Here is a 17,555-nt window from a genome sequence, read left to right on the forward strand (position 1 = left end):
AATCATCAAGACAGCATGGTGTTGGCACAAAAACAGACACATAGACCAACGGAATAGAATAGAAACCCCAGAACTATACCCACAAAAGTGTGGCCAACTAATCTTTGACAAAGCAGGAAAGAACATCCAATGGAAAAAAGACAGTCTCTTTAACAAATTGTGCTGGGAGAACTGGACAGCAACATACAGAAGATTGAAACTAGATCACTTTCTCACATCATTCACAAAAATAAACTCAAAATGGATAAAGGACCTGAATGTGAGACAGGAAACCATCAAAACCCTAGAGGAGAAAGCAGGAAAAGACCTCTCTGACCTCAGCTGTAACAATCTCTTACTTGACACATCCCCAAGGCAAGGGAATTAAAAGCAAAAATGAACTACTGGGACCTTATGAAGATAAAAATCTTCTGCACAGCAAAGGAAACAACCAACAAAACTAAAAGGCAACCAACAGAATGGGAAAAGATATTTGCAAATGACATATCGGACAAAGGGCTAGTATCCAAAATCTATAAAGAACTCACCAAACTCCACACCCGAAAAACAAATAATCCAATGAAGAAATGGGCAGAAAGCATGAATAGACACTTCTCTAAAGAAGACATCCAGATGGCCAACAGGAACGTGAAAATATGATCAATGTCGCTCCTTGTCAGAGAAATACAAATCAAAACCACACTCAGATATCACCTCATGCCAGTCAGAGTGGCCAAAATGAACAAATCAGGAGGCTATAGATGCTGGCGACGATGTAGAGAAACAGGAACTCTCTTGCACTGTTGGTGGGAATGCAAACTGGTGTAGCCGCTCTGGAAAACAGTGTAGAAGTTCTTCAAAAAATTAAAAATAGACCTACCCTATGACCCAGCAGTAGCACTGCTAGGAATTTACCCAAGGGATACAGGAGTACTGATGCATAGGGGTACTTGTACCCCAATGTTTATAGCAGCACTCTCAACAATAGCCAAATTATGGAAAGAGCCTAAATGTCCATCAACTGATGAATGGATAAAGAAATTGTGGTTTATATACACAATGGAGTGCTACATGGCAATGAGATATGGCCCTTTGTAGCAATGTGGATGGAACTGGAGAGTGCGATGCTAAGTGAAATAAGCCATACAGAGAAGGACAGATATCATATGTGTTCACTCTTACGTGGATCCTGAGAAACTTAACACAACCCATGGGGGAGGGGAAGGAAAAAAAAAGAGGTTAGAGTGGGAGAAAGCCAAAGCATAAGAGACTCTTAAAAACTGAGAACAAACTGAGGGTTGATGGGGGGTGGGAGGGAGGGGAGTGTGGGCGATGGGTATTGAGGAAGGGCACCTTTTGGGATGAGCACTGGGTTTGTATGGAAACCAATTTGACAATAAATTTCATATATTGAAAAGAATAAATAAATAAATAAGATAACAAAATTAGGAAAATAATTCAAGAACATGACATCAACAAAGATATAGAATGAGAGTAACAAAGATGTAGAAACAGAAGAAGAACCAAACAGAAATTTTATAACAGAAGAATACAATGACTGGACTAAAACAAATACATATATATATATATATATATATATATGTATATATATATATGAATATGTATCATATTGTATATATAAATATATATATACACACACACACAAATTTATATATCTATATCTATATCTATATCTGTATATATAGATATATATAATAGAGTTCTTCAGTAACAGACTTGACCAAGCAGAAGAATCAGTGAACTTGAAGACAGGCCATTCAAATTTATGATGTTAAAGGAGAAAAAGAAATGGAAAGGAATGTAGATACCCTATGGTACTTATAAGACACCATCAAAAAAACAATATTTGCACTATGGGAATCTAAGAAAGTAAAGAGAAAAAGGGAAAGAGGCAAACAGTTTACTTAAAAGAATAATAGAATAAACTTCCCAATTCTGGAGAAAGATATGGATACCCAGTGTGTATGTACCCAGTACACAATGAAATCAGTAACTGACCCCTCAACAAAATGGAGGTAACAAATTACCTGATAAATAATTCAAAATAATTGTTCTCAAATTATAACAAAATTAGGAAAATAATGCAAGAACATGAGAAGGTCAACAAAGATATAAAATGATAAGGTCAGGTCCAATCTGAAGAAGACTTCACTGAGACTCATTATAATCAAATTGTCAAAAGTCCAAGACAAACAGAGAATTTTGAAGCATCAAGAGAAAAGAAGCTTGTCAATGTCTGTATAGAACCTGTTTGTGTGACTTGTCATGGATTTCTGCCCCAGAACTGCACATACACAGTCATGGAGGGTTTGGTTGGTTTGGGCTCCATATCTGACCTTGGGATCGAATTGGCCCTTCTGTTCCTGATGACAAGAGGGATTTATGGACTTCACATTCCTCCTGGAGACAGACCAAGGATGGATCCTGGAGGGAAAAGGAATAAACAAACACCCAGGCTCCTAAGATTGTGAGATATGACAAGAAAAAAAAAAGAAAACAGTTTGCTCAGGACTGCACTTAAGCAAATTTAATGACTAACCATATAGTCATGGTATATCTATTTCCAGTTAGTTAGTTGGGAATAGTTATTTGGAAGGCTCACCTGAGGGAGGACGCTTTGCCCAGGACCCTCAGTAGTGACTGCCACTGGGCTATTCACTGCAGGGCTTCCCCAGCCAGAGGCTGGATATTGTGACTACCCGATTTGATGTATTAAGCTTTCTTTGTTTTTCTCTGTACTTCTCTCCCTCTTTATATTTAATGTAATTGTTTAATTCCATATATTCCCTTTCCCTTATAATTAATAGGGTATTTGTATCCAGCAAACATGCTAAAAGAATAGATCTCAATGTTCTTACCAACACCACCACCACTACCACTACCACCACCACTACCACTACCACTACCACCACCAACAACAACAATAACAAAGTAATCATAGGAAGTGATGAATATGTTTGTGGTAATAATTTCATAATGTATACATGTCAAAAAATTGTATTTTACAGCTTAAATATATATAATTTTATTAGTCAATAACAAATAAATAAAAATGTTTTTAAAATAAAATGCTGGAAGAAAAAAGTCAACTAAGAACACTATTCAGCAATACTATCCTTCAAAACAATAGAGAAATTAATACATTCTTAGATAAACAAAAGCTAAGAGAGTTCTTTCCAATATACTTGTCCTACAAAAAAGGCAAAAGAGAGTCCTTTAAGGTAAATAAAGGAATGATAGATAGTAACTCAAAGTCAGAAAAATATATAAAGGTCCATAGTAAAAAATATACAGACAAATAGAAAACCTGTATTATTTTAAATATGGTGTGTAACCACTTTTAAACCAATATTACAGGATTTAAAACACAAAAACATAAAAAATAATTATAAATCTATATTCATGGGTATATAATATCTAAACATGTAATTTGAAAAACCTATAAGGTAAAGTGATGGATAGAGCTATAAAGGAGACAAGTTTTTGTGTTTGATTGAAGTTGTTATCAGTGTAAACAGTTTCCTATACCTTTAGGGTTTTTTTTTTTTTTTTTGTAATCCCTATAGTAATTACAATCACTATGGAATATAGACAAAAAAGAATTGAGAATGGAAACAAAAGATGTCAGCCCCCCCCCCAAAAAAAAGAAGAAAGAAAGAAAGAAGGAAGGCAATAGGGAGAAAACAAAATACAAAAAGAGAAAAGAAATTAAGACATGCGGATAACAATTAACAAAATGGCAATAGTAAGTCCTTCCCTATTAGTAATTGTTTTAAATGTAAAAAACCTAAACAAAATAACATATATTTGCAGAAGATTTGAAAAATCAGGATCCAACTATATGTTGTCTAAAAGACATTCACTTTAGACCTAAGGGCATGTATAGGTTGAAAGTAAAAGAATGGATACATAGATCCCATGTGAATAGCAACCAAAGGAGAACAGGGAGGCTATACAATATCAGGAAAAAACCAACTTTAAGTAAAATATTGTTACAAAATGCAAAATATTATATAATGATAAAAGGGTCAAAACACCAAGAAGTTTATAAATATTTATAAACATATACATGCACAAAATACCAAAGCTCTTAAGTAGACAGCTCTGAGTTAATGGTAGGCTAGACTACTCCACTTCCAGCAACGGATGGAACCATTAGACAGAACATCAGAAAAGAGAGGACTTGAACAGCACTGACCCATGGAACCTTATAGACAGATACAGAACAACCCACCCAGCGACATTAGAACACTTATTTTTCTCAAGGGTGTATGGACCATCCTCCAGGATAGACTATATGTTAGGTTACAAAACAAGTCTTAATAAATGTATAAATACTGAAATCATAGAAGTTATCTCTTCTAATCACAAGCTAATGAAACTATAAATCAAAATAAGGGCACTAGTAAATCCATTAATAAGTGGAAATTAAATAACACACACTTAAGCAACAAATGTATCAAAGAAGAAATCACAAGGGAAATTAGCAAATATCTTGAGATAAATGAAAACAAATAAAAATATGCCAACACTTACAGGATGCAGTGAAAGCAGTAACAACAGAGATATTTGGAGCTGTAAATGCCTACATTAAAAAAGAGGAAATCCTTAAAATAAAACCCCTAAACTTTACATTTTAAAATGCTAGAGAAAGAACAACCTGTATCCAAATGTAGCAGAAGGAAGAAACTAATAAACATTAGAGCAGAGTAAATGAAATAGAGAAGAGAAAATCAACGAAAGCCAAGAGTTCATTATTTAAGAAATATTTTTTTATGTTTATTTATGTTTGAAAGAGAGAGAGACAGAGTGTAAGCAGGGGAGGAGCAGAGAGAAAGGGAGACATAGAATCTGAAGCAGGGTCCAGGCTCTGAGCCCAGCATGGGACTTGAACCCACAACGGTGAGATCATGACCTGAGCAGAAGTTGGATGCTTAATGGACTAAGTCACCCATGTGTCCATGGAGTTAGTTCTTTAAAAATATCAATGAAATTGATAATACTTTACCTATATTAAGAAAAGAAGAAAGAAGAATGACATAACTAATATCAGAAATGAAAGGGGATATTGTAATAAATTTTACAGAAATGAAAGATTATAATAACATATAATAACATAATAACATATTATATAATAACATATAAAACATTATAATAACACCACATATAATACATATAACATATTATATAATAACACATAATAACATATAATAACATAATAACTGTATGCCAACAAATTCAACAAAATACATGAAATAGGATAAATTCTTTGAAACATGTAACCTATTATGGCTGAGATATGAATAAATTGAAAAGCTGAACAGATCTATAAATCAGAAAGAGATTGAATCAGTAATAAAAAATAATCTTCCCAAAAGAAAATCCCAGAAACAGATGGCTTCACCAGTGAATTCTATACAATATGTAAAGAAGAATTAATGCCAATTATTCTCAAACTCTTCCTAAAAGATGAAGAGAACACTTTTAAATTTATTCCATGAGGCGAGCATTACTCTGATACCAAAGCCAGAAAAAAGACACTACAGAAAGGAAAAATAACAAGTACTGGTGAGGATGTGGAGAAAGAGAAACCCTTATGCTCTGTTGCCAGGAACATAAATTGGTGCAATCACTGTGGAAAGCAGTGTGAAGCTTTCTCAAAAAATTTTTAAAAGAAATGTATATGGTCCAGTAATTCCACAACTGGGTATTTAACCAAAGAAAATAAATAAAAGCACTAATTTGAAAAGATAAATGCACCCTTATGTTTATTGTGGCATTATTTACAATAGCAGAGATGTGGAAGCAACTCAAGTATCCTCTGATAGATGAATGGATAAAGAAGTGTCATGTATACATATTAGAATATTATGCAGCTATAAAGATGAATGATATCTTGCCATTTGTGACAACATGAATGGACCAGAAGGTATTATGCTAAGTGAAATAACTCAGACAGAGAAAAACAAAAATCATATGATTTCACTTATATGTGTAATCCAAAACAAAAACAAAAACAAAAGAAATTAGCAAACAAACAAAAAGCAAAAATAGACTCATAAATATAGAGAACAAACTTATGGTTTCCAGAAAGGAGGGAGGTGGAGGAATGGGAAAAATGGGTGAATGAGAGTGGGAAGTATACACTTCCAGTCGTGAAGTGATTAACTCACAGGGTGAAAGGCATAGCATAGGGAATATATTCAATGGTATTGTGACAGCTTTGTCTGGTGACAGATGGGAAGTACACTTGTGGTGAGCATAGCAAAACATGAGAATTGTCAAAAAAAAAAAAAAAAGTTCTCAAATTAGCCTGTTGTATACCCGAAACCAATATAACATTGTGGGTCAACTATACTTCAATAAAAATTATAAAAATTAAAAAAAATAGCATTACAGATTTATATTCCTCATGAATATTGATGGAAAAATTCTCAATAAGACACCAGCAAACAGAATTTAACAGCAGGTTAAAAGGATTATGCACCACAACCCAATGGGACCTATTCCTGGAACACCAGTTTGGTTCAACACATGAAAATTCATCAGTGCACCACACCACACTATAACCCCATTCCTGGGACGCCAGGATGGCTCAACACATGAAAATTAATCGGTGTACCACACCACATTAACAGAATGAAGGAAGAAAAAACCACATGATCATCTCAAGTAATGCAGAAAAAATATTTGACAATATTGAGCATTATTTCATGATAAAAATAGTCAATAAGTTAAAAACTAGAAGGAAATTACCTCAGCATAATCAAGACCATATATGAAAATCCCACACAGTTAGCATGATACTAAATGGTGAAAGACTGAAAGTTTTTCCTCTCAGATCTGGAACAAAACAAAGATACGTGCTTTCATTACTTATATTTAGCATAGTACTGAAAGTCCTAGCCAAGAACAATTAGACAAGAAAAAATAAATAAAAGGCATCCAAATTACAAAGTAAGAAGCAAATAAATCTGTGTTCACAACTGACATGATCTTATATATAGAAAACCCTAAAGATACCACCCCCCGAAAAAACTGTTCTAACAAACCAAAAAAGAATCAGCAAAGTTGACGTGTACAAAATAAAGACACAATTTCTATACAATTCCTGTACAATAATGAACAATCCAAAAACTAAAAACTTTACTTAAAAAACTACTTACATTAACACCAAAAAGAATAACACAGCTGGAATACACTTAGCCAAGGAACTGAAAGTACACTGAAACCTAAAAAGATGGTGTTGAAAGAAATTAAAGAATATTCGAATAAATGGAAACACATCTTGGGTTCACAAATTGGAATATTTATACTATTAAGATGTCAATACTACATGAAGCTATCCACAGACTTAATGCAATCTCTCTTAAAATCCCAAAGTTGGCTTTTGAAGAAATATAAATGTTTGTCTCAAAATTCTTGTGGAATTTCAATGGAACTTGAATAGCCAAAACAATCTTGAAAAAGAACAAATTTGAAGATCTCATATTTCCTGATTTCCAAACTTATTGCAATGTTGCAATAATCAAAACGGTGTGATATGGCATAAAGACAGACCTATGGAATAAAAGGGAGTGTCCAGAAATAAATCTTCACATATATGGTCAAATGATATTCTACAAGAGTACCAAAACTAATCATCAGAGTTAAAAGGGAATCTTTGGAATGGGAGGGAATATTTGCTAAGACGTAAATATCCCGGATATGTAAAGAAATACAACAAAAAACAATGAAAATCAATTTTAAAAATGAACAAAGGCCTTAAATAAGCATTTCTCCAATATATTGTAAAGGACAATAATCACATCACTAATCAAAACCACAATGAGATACCACCTCACACCCATTAAAATGCCTACTATTTAAAAATTTATATACACAAAAAATAGCAATTGTTTCTGAGCACATGGAGAAGTGGGAATCCTTGTATACTGTTGGTGGGAATTAGAAATGGCAGTTCTTCTGTGTATGCTGTAAGAAAGTGGTCCAGGTTCATTCTTCTGCATGTCCCTGTCCAGTTTCCCAGCACCACTTGCTGAAGAGACTGTCTTTATTCCACTGGATATTCTCTCCTGCTTTGTCAAATATTAGTTGACCATAGGTTTGTGGGTCCATTTATGGGTGCTCTATTCTGTTCTATTAATCTGAGTGTCTGTTCTTGTGCCAATACCATATTGTCTTGATGATTACAGCTTTGTAGTATAGCTTGAAGTCCGGGATTGTGATGCCTCTTGCTTTGGTTTTCTTTTTCAAGATTGCTCAAAATGGATGAAAGACCTAAATGTAAGACAGGAAGCCATCAAAATCCTCAAAGAGAAAGCAGGCAAAAACCTCTTTGATCTTGGATGCAGCAACTTCTTACTCAACATGCCTCCAGAGGCAAGGGAAACAAAAGCAAAAATGAACTACTGGGACCTCATCAAAATAAAAAGCTTCTGCACAGCGAAGGAAACAATCAGCAAAACTAAAAGGCAACCGACAGGATGGGAGAAGATATTTGCAAACGACATATCAGATAAAGGGTTAGTATCCAAAATCTATAAACAACTTATCAAATTCAACACCCAAAAAGAAACAAATAATCCAGTGAAGAAATGGGCAAAAGACATGAATAGACATTTCTCCAAAGAAGACATCCAGATGGCCAACCGACACATGAAAAAAATGCTCAACATCACTCATCATCAGGGAAATACAAATCAAAACCACAATGAGATACCACCTTATCCCTGTCAGAATGGCTAACATTAACAACTCAGGCAACAACAAATGTTGGCAAGGATGTGGAGAAAGAGGATCTCTTTTGCATTGTTGGTGGCAGTGCAAGCTGGTGCAGCCACTCTGGAAAACAGTATGGAGGTTCCTCAAGAAACTGAAAATAGAACTACCCTATGACCCAGCAATTGCACTAGTAAGCACTTATCCAAGGGATACAGGTGTGCTGTTTTGAAGGGGCACATACACCCCCATGTTTATAGCAGCACTATCAGCAATAGCCCAAGTATGGAAAAAGCCCAAATGTCCATCGATGGATGAATGGGTAAAGAAGATGTGGTACACACACACACACACACACACACACACACACACACAATGGAGTATTACTCTGCAATCAAAAAGAATGAGATCTTTCCATTTGCAACTACATGGATGGAACTGGGGGGTATTATGCTAAGTGAAATTAGTCAGAGAAAGACAAATATATGACTTCACTAATATGAGGACTTTAAGAGACAAAACAGATGAACATAAAGGAAGGGAAGCAAAAGTAATATAAAAACAGGGAGGGGGACAAAATAGAAGAGACTCATAAATATAGAGAACAAACTGAGGGCTACTGGAGGGGGTGTGGGAGGGGGGATGAGCTAAATGGGTAAATAACACTAAGGAATCTACTCCAGAAATCATTGTTGCACTATATGCTAACTAATTTGGATGCAAATTTAAAAAATATAAAATTAAATTTAAAAAAAAGGAAATGGCAGTCTTCAAAAATTTAAATTAGAATCATGATATAATTCAACAATTCCTCTTTGAGGTACCTAGCAAAAAGAATTAAATTAGGGTCTTGGAAAAGATATTTCTGTACTGATGTCATAGCAGCATTACTCACAATAGCCAAGAGGTAGAAGCAACCAAAGTGTCATCCATTGAGAGAACAATGGCTGAACAAAATTTAGTATGCATACACAATGTTGCCTTTTAGTTTTACTGATTATTTCCTTCGCTGTGCAGAAGCTTTTTATTTTGATGAGGTCCCAGTAGTTCATTTTTGCTTTTGTTTCCCTTGCCTCTGGAGGCATGTTGAGTAAGAAGTTGCTGCATCCAAGATCAAAGAGGTTTTTGCCTGCTTTCTCTTTGAGGATTTTGATGGCTTCCTGTCTTACATTTAGGTCTTTCATCCATTTTGAGTTTATTTTTGTGTGTGGTGTAAGAAAGTGGTCCAGGTTCATTCTTCTGCATGTCGCTGTCCAGTTTTCCCAGCACCACTTGCTGAAGAGACTGTTTTTGTTCCATTGGATATTCTTTCCTGCTTTGTCAAAGATTAGTTGGCCATACGTTTGTGGGTCCATTTCTGGGTTCTCTATTCTATTCTATTGATCTGAGTGTCTGTTCTTGTGCCAGTACCATACTGTCTTGATGATTACAGCTTTATAGTACAGCTTGGAGTCTGGGATTGTGATGTCTTCAAGCTTTGGTTTTCTTTTTCAAGATTGCTTTGGCTATTCAGGGTCTTTTCTGGTTCCATACCAATTTTAGGATTATTTGTTCTAGTTCTGTGAAGAATGCTGCTATTATTTTGATAAGGATTGCATTGAATATGTAGTTTGATTTGGATAGTATCAACATTTTAACAATATTTTTCTTCCTATCCAGGAGCAGCAACATGGATGAATTTAGAGATCATTTTACTAAGTGATTAAGTTGTAAAAAGACAAATATTGTAGTATTCCACTTACATGATGGACCTAGCATAGCCACATTGACAAAGACAGAACATAGATTGCTGGTTGCCAAGGACTGAAGGGAGTTAGAATGGGAAATTGATATTTAAGGAGTATAAATTTCCAATTTCACAAGATGAAAAGAGTTCTGGAGATCAGTATACAACAATGTGAATGTACTTCAGAATAAAGAACTGTACACTTAAAAATAGTTAAGATGCAAAATTTATGTTACATATTAATAACATAACATAATAACATTGTTATCATTGCTGTTGTTTTTATGCTGACTCACACACGTGATGATTTTTTTCTCTAATTTTGGTAACTTTTGTGAGTTTGTCTATTATCAAACATCATATTTAAGAATCCATAGGGGCCCATGAATTAAGGCTGACTTCCTCCAGTGAGGATCTGTGTCTGCTTCTGAAGGATTCCAGGAGGCAAGTAGCTGAGGACCAATTAAATTTCTCAGCTTTGAGACTGACTGGATACCCTGAATCTAAAACATAAAACTTCAAAAGGATAAGTCTATTGATACAAATTGCTTAGGAAGATGACAGTGGCTGGTGGTGGGGGCATGATGGTGGTGATTACTATTTATTGATTTTTTCCACCAGGAGCCAGTAATCTCTTCATGGTTCCCTTTGCCTTAGGCAGAGATTTACCTCTCTCAACTGAGGGTTTAACCATATAAGTGTCCTATCTTTATGCAAGGGTCTTGGCTTTAGCCCCCCACCCCCCCATAAGTGGGCTCAAGGACCAGTCTTCTGTTCTGGTCAGGCAGTCACTCCTCAGAACGTCAGGTCTGCAAAAGGATTTGTTTTCAGGGCAGACTAGCTTTAGGTCACTTTACCTCTCTGTTTTCAGCTCACTTTTTAATTTAAGTATCTTAGGGCTGTCCCTTTCATTTTCAGAAGCTGACCAAAGTATTTAAAATTTTGTTACCTGTAATTCATACCAGTATTAAAATAAGAGAGTGGTCCAGAATATCTAATCTAATGAACTTGAGGCATATATTTTCACCTAAGGCTCTGTACTCTGATAAAATGTACCTATCTGGAGAATATATATCCATTACAAAATGGATTCAGAGGTGTCCAGTATGTCACAAGGGCCAAATGAGTGGGTTATTTGATGTCTATTTGCATGAGAGACCTAGCAGCATCATGGGAAGGAGCTCATCCTGACAGATGTGGGAACCAAGGGGGAAACAATGGGCATTTGCCCTTCTCCGACAGGGCTGTGGGGGAAATGTGAATACAGCAAGATGCATGGTATTCAGATTTCAGTAGTCCTCTCTGCACTCCCACAACCTGCCCCCCCACCACCATAGACAGAACCCAGTAACCTTTTTTAAAGCTACTTTGTATATGTTTGGGGAGGGAAAAGGTACTTTCTCCACATTTTCAAGGTGGCTAATAAAACAAAGAAAGGGCATCACTGGCAGTGGTCCAGAAGTGGCTCAGGCAGAAGGACCAGAGACATCACTATGCAATAGGAGGTCTGGGTAGGCATGGCTGGAACCCTGACATGCAGTTGCACTGCTCTCCTGACCCGCTATGCCCTTCCCTGGTCTCCTCTAAGGCATTTCCTAAATTGACATCTGGTCGCCTTATTCCCATCCTTAAGAACTGCCTGTGGCTCCTGATGTTTGGATGGAAATCAAACACCTTTGCTTTGGTTTCCATGCACTGAGATGAGTCTCTGGCCGCAGTCTCCTGCTTTCCTTCCCTGGCCCATTTCGACAAATCAAATCAGTTACACACTTTAGTATCCCTGGCTTTTTCTACAACACCCTTGTCTCAGCTGTGATCATTTTGTCGAATTTTTCTATTAACATCTTCTCCTTCTAATCCACCCAGCTTGCCAAGCAAATCAATGGAGAGGCTGGCCCTGCTCTACTCATGCTCCCAGGCTGGTGTCCAGTGTCTGGCACAGAGCAATCACAGATGCATGTTTCTTGATTAAAGTATGAGTAAACGTGGGGAAAGCCTGAAGACATTCCAATTTAGCCCAAAGGAAAGGAGCCTGGAAATGGAACTGATAATAATGGGCTCATCCATGCTCCTTTTTTCTATGACTATAACCCCTTCCTATCCCCAAATGCTAGGCTTTTTCAATCATCTCCTTGTTTGATATAGTTATTGCAGTTTTCTGTAAGTGATAGATATGATTACCACTTGACACAATTAAAACAATGTTGGCCACTTTTACTCATCATTTTTATTTTACTCATAATGTTTATTTTCAGTTTTGCTCATTCTCCAGGAAACTACAAAGAAATTATTTTCAACTGCCTTGTTCAGGTGAGTAGTCTGGTTATCTATGTCTGTGTAACAAACTACCTCAAAACTTTGTGGCTTAAAACAACCACAAATTTATTATGGCTCATTATGGGACGGGCTTTCAGGCAGGACCTGACTGGTGATTGCTCTGCTCCGTGACGAAGAATCCACAAGTGTCACTGCTGTTCTTCAGTTGGTGGATGAAAGGGTAGGAGGGTCCAGGGCAGCTTCATTCCCACTGATGTCTTGGGCCTTGGAAAGGATGGATATGGGATGGATGGATCCAGCTGAGACAGAAAACCATACCGCTGACTTGTGGCCTCCCCAGATGATCTCAGGATAGTCTCCCCACACAGTGAGCCAGGGCTCCCAAACACCATTCCACGGGCCAGAGATGTAAGCTACAAACCTTCAAATGTCATCTCATTGATAGTCTCAAAACTTCACTTCTCTTGATATCTTTGGGTCAGGCCAAACATATCAGCCCAGCTCGGACTCAGGGGAGAAGCAGCACAGATTTTCAACCATCTTTGGTTTATCACAGAGTCCATAGCCTGTGTCTATGTGGCCACTAGGGAACAGGCCTAGTGGGTGAACCAGAGGCTAAAGGTTGTCCACTACCTCTCTCCATTCTTTTGAGGGCTAGAAATTTACTTTTTAAAAGTGAACTCATTTTTAGTTTTAGGAACAAAAGATATTTAAGATGAAATGACTCCAATTTCCCCTCATGAAAATTAAGACAGAGAAGAGAAATGTTTCAAAGATGCCAAGAACAGCCCATTGATTTCCCTGGTCCAAGATTCTCTGCTGGGCCCACTGGAGCCTGGCAGCAGTGCCAGCCAGGCAAGGGTGCTGGGCTAGAGAAGCCGCTGGAAAGAAAAGATACATCATTACAGCTGACATACCCCTGGAGTCACATAACAAGCCGATATTGGAAAAGTGAAATGAATTTATCCTACTCTTTCAGGCGATATGCATCCTTGTTGCCCTGGTGCAAATAGCGTCAATAAAACTTCCTGAATTGGCCTTGCCATGGGACACAGATGTTCCTTACAAGACCATCTTCCCAGGACTGATGATACATCACCCATCCGAATCACCCACTTCCCTTCTGACTTCATGTGATTAAATGCTTATCTCTTCTGAATGCTTTGAGAGCTCTGATAGACTTTAAATCTGGAGGGTCCAGACTTTTGAACATCATCTCAGAGTGCTATTGTATCTCAGACTTCCAGCAGGAAAGACTCAAGTCTCTCTGCTGTCTGTGGAAGGTTGTCACCTGCCCTCTTGTCTCATGCCATTTCATAGCATTTTGCTTTTCATCTCCATTAATACCTATTTCCAAATATGAACCTGAGTACAAGCAGACTAGAAAATTCCTACTCTGGATGGAACTCACTTCTATTTGACACTGATCTCTGAACATCTGAGTTATCATTGCTAGTGGTCCTTGGCTGTCTGTATGGGAGAGTCTTTCTGAATCTTATTTGAAATGATGGAGGGTGTCTGGCTGGCTCAGTCTGTAGAGCACCTGATTCTTGATCTTGGGATCATGAATTAAAACCCCCTTGTTGGGTGTGGAGATCACTTAAATAAATAAAAATAAATAAAACTTTAGGGGCACCTGGGTGGCTCAGTCAGTTAAGCATCCAACTCATCTATGATTTCATCTCAGGTCATAATCTCACGGTTCGTGAGTTCGAGCCCTGCATCGGGCTCTGTGCTGACAGCATGAAGACTGCTTGGGATTCTCTCTCTCTCTCTCTCTCTCTCTCTCTCTCTCTCTCTCAAAAAGGATGAAGCAAATCCCTTGAGACCAAAGGGTGATAACCTTAGGATCTCAGAATTCAAAAAATCCTTGGATGTTTAGGATAATTGAGAATCAAAAAATCTGAATACTCACTGGTCCTGAAATGATTACTGTTTGCTCAGGGGGAGGCTTGTAGATTATGTAATGCTTTTTCAGGACCCTTAACAGGGCATGGAGAGACCAAGCATCCAGGGGTCTCGCCCACGCCACACAGCAGTTCCACTTCTAGCTATCTTACTTAGGGGGGGTCTCTGCAGCTCCATTTTTGAAGAGTAGGTTTTTTTATGGGGAGGAAAGTGTGCAAATCACTAATATAGACAAACCTATAGACTACTGCTCTTTCCACTAAGGATGAAACATTTAAATGGTCATATCCTCAGGGCAATGCTGGAAATGTCCGAATGAGAGAAACGAACAGGGTTGGCTCACAAGATGAAGGGGCTCATAAAGCTCTCAAGGCATCCACTCAACACTCCTCAGAGAGTCCAGAGATGAGGGCTCAGAGCTCATGAGGGGACCAGAGGTCAGTGCAGAGTCAATGGTCTCCTGTGCTGCCTGAGGAATAAGGAAATGCTTCAAGCAGAGAAGACTTTTGACTGAGCTCCTTAGCACAGGGCAGGGGTTCCTAAGACAGAGCAGGTGAAAGAGGCACTTCAGGCAGAAGGATCCAGAGGGAATGGCAAGACCTGGAAAGGAAGGGCCACAGAGGCCAGATCCATTTCCTGGAAGAGGTTTTTACTGTGGTGCCAGAGAAAAGTGCATGATTTCTACCTCTGCCATTTAACTGTGCTGCAATTATGGGCAAGTTCTGCAGGCTTTCAGAGCCTGTCTCAGTTTCCATCAAGTGAAGTTCCCAGAAAAAGGGAAACTCTGAGGAGTGGCTGAGATAAGCACAAGCACAGTACTGGTCCATAGAGGGGCTCTGGCAGGAGGTCATGGAACTGTGGTCAGGACTGCCCCAGGCAAGGGAGTCTAAGACTTCAATTAGTATTCATCAATTTTTGATTAGGACTTTAAGAGTGCATTAGACCTTTGTTTTGCATAAGCACTAATAGTATAATTTGCCTGTGTATGTATGTGTGTAGTATTGTTATTTGTTTGTTTTTAATTAGCTTCCACACACCTCAGTTCCTGGGAGCCTCAAAGAATGAAGTATTTCATGTAGACTCCACCCCTAGGTTTCTTTCATGGAGCTTGAGCAATGATTCCTCTTGGAGATGGGAGGTTTATGGGCCCAGCAGTCAAACACTGCACTAGGAAATCCATAATGACCCCTGCAGTATCGGCAACTACAAATACTCATTAACTTAAAAAATGCAAGTCAGCCGTTCACAGATTGTCCATTGGATTTATCACTTAATTAGCTTTTTATGAGGATTGTTTGTTAAGGATGAGAACCCAGATTGCTAGAATGGCCTTCTTTCCCTCTTGGTTTCAAAAGAGGGTTATCAGAAGATGAGTAACCCTTGATTAGCAAATCACCATCAGACTTAAAAGATTATAGTTAGTAAGTGATCCCCAGGGAATACAGAGGTGCTTCAAATATTTTGGGGATTGGACTGCAGTTTACTATCCACGTAAGCCTCACAAAGGCATCAGTACACAAAATGCAAAATTACCAATATCGTATATGTTCCCCCAAATTCCCTAAATAAAAGAACTTGCATAAAGTTAATTATGAAATGAAATAAGTACAGGTCAGGAAAACAGCACCATCCTCTTCCAGTTAACCCAGCTTGACCATTCATTTGACAAACATTACCAAGTTCCCACCATGTGTCAGCACTTGGCATATGGACAGGGAATTCAACAATCAACAAAGCAGCCAAGACCACGTCCTGCCTTTGGGGGCAATGGGAGAATCAGTCATCCAACAACTACACAGACAAGCAGTGGCTAGTATAGGAAACAGCAGACAGCCTAATCAGGTCTGAGAGATTAGAAAAGAAATCTCTGAGGAGTGACATTGAGATAACATCACCAAGTCACTGGTGGTTACTTGGAAGAACAGCAGAGCTTCCCAGGAGAAGGAAATGACAGATACAAGGGCCTGTAGTAGGAGGACCTTAATTCTAGGGACCACAGTACAGAGAAAATTCTGGTGGTAGAGAAGTTAGGGGGTGAGACTATAGCCTTCCAGATATTTTGTGGACATTCTACAAGTATAACCTCAGATGAACTGGAAGTTATTTGCATGGGTTGGGTTGCTCTAGGAAGTGGGCATTATACAGAAGTGTAAACTGTTTTGTGCAATACTGTGGATGATAAAGGAGCGAGTGAGAGAGAACAATGGTAGACGGGAAAATACTTTCACTGGGTTGCAGTTCTGACTACTGGAAAGATCTTCAGACAGAAGCCTAGCTCTGAGAAAATCTTGGCCAGCCCCAAGGCTCTCCAAAGAAGATTCCTGCTCTGGCTAGAAATGGCAAGCCATCACAGCACCACAGCTCCCAGGCACTGAAGGACAAGCTGCCAGTGAGCTTGAAGATAGCGCAGTTGGAGACTATCAGCTATCTGCACCTCTTGAGGGAGTTTTGGACAGGGCAGTACCTCCAAGGCCAGCAGCCCACTGAAGAATTTTGAGCACAAAAGTGAAATTATCCCATATACTTCTCAATTACTGCATTTTTTAAAAATTTTGATATATTGAAAATCTACAAACAGTATAAGAATAATATGGAGATACCGTGTACCCTTTACCCAGTTTCCCCCAATGGTAACATCCTTCAAAACTATAGTAAAATATCACAACTAGGTATTGATATGAATACAACTCACCAATCTTATTCAGATTAACCCAGTTGTTCTTATTTGTGTGCATGTGTATATTTAGTTCTATGCAATTCTACCAAGTGTATTTTTGAGTATTCACCACCAGAGACAAGATACAGAACATTCCATCATTACAAGGATCTTGGTATCTTGAGTTTTTACAACCACACTACCTCCCACCACCAACGTTGTCCCTAACCCTTGGAATCAACTAATCTGTTCTTCAGTAATAAAATC

The sequence above is a fragment of the Felis catus genome, chromosome C1 (assembly GCF_018350175.1).
Source record: "Felis catus isolate Fca126 chromosome C1, F.catus_Fca126_mat1.0, whole genome shotgun sequence".
NCBI classification, from domain to species: domain Eukaryota; kingdom Metazoa; phylum Chordata; class Mammalia; order Carnivora; family Felidae; genus Felis; species Felis catus.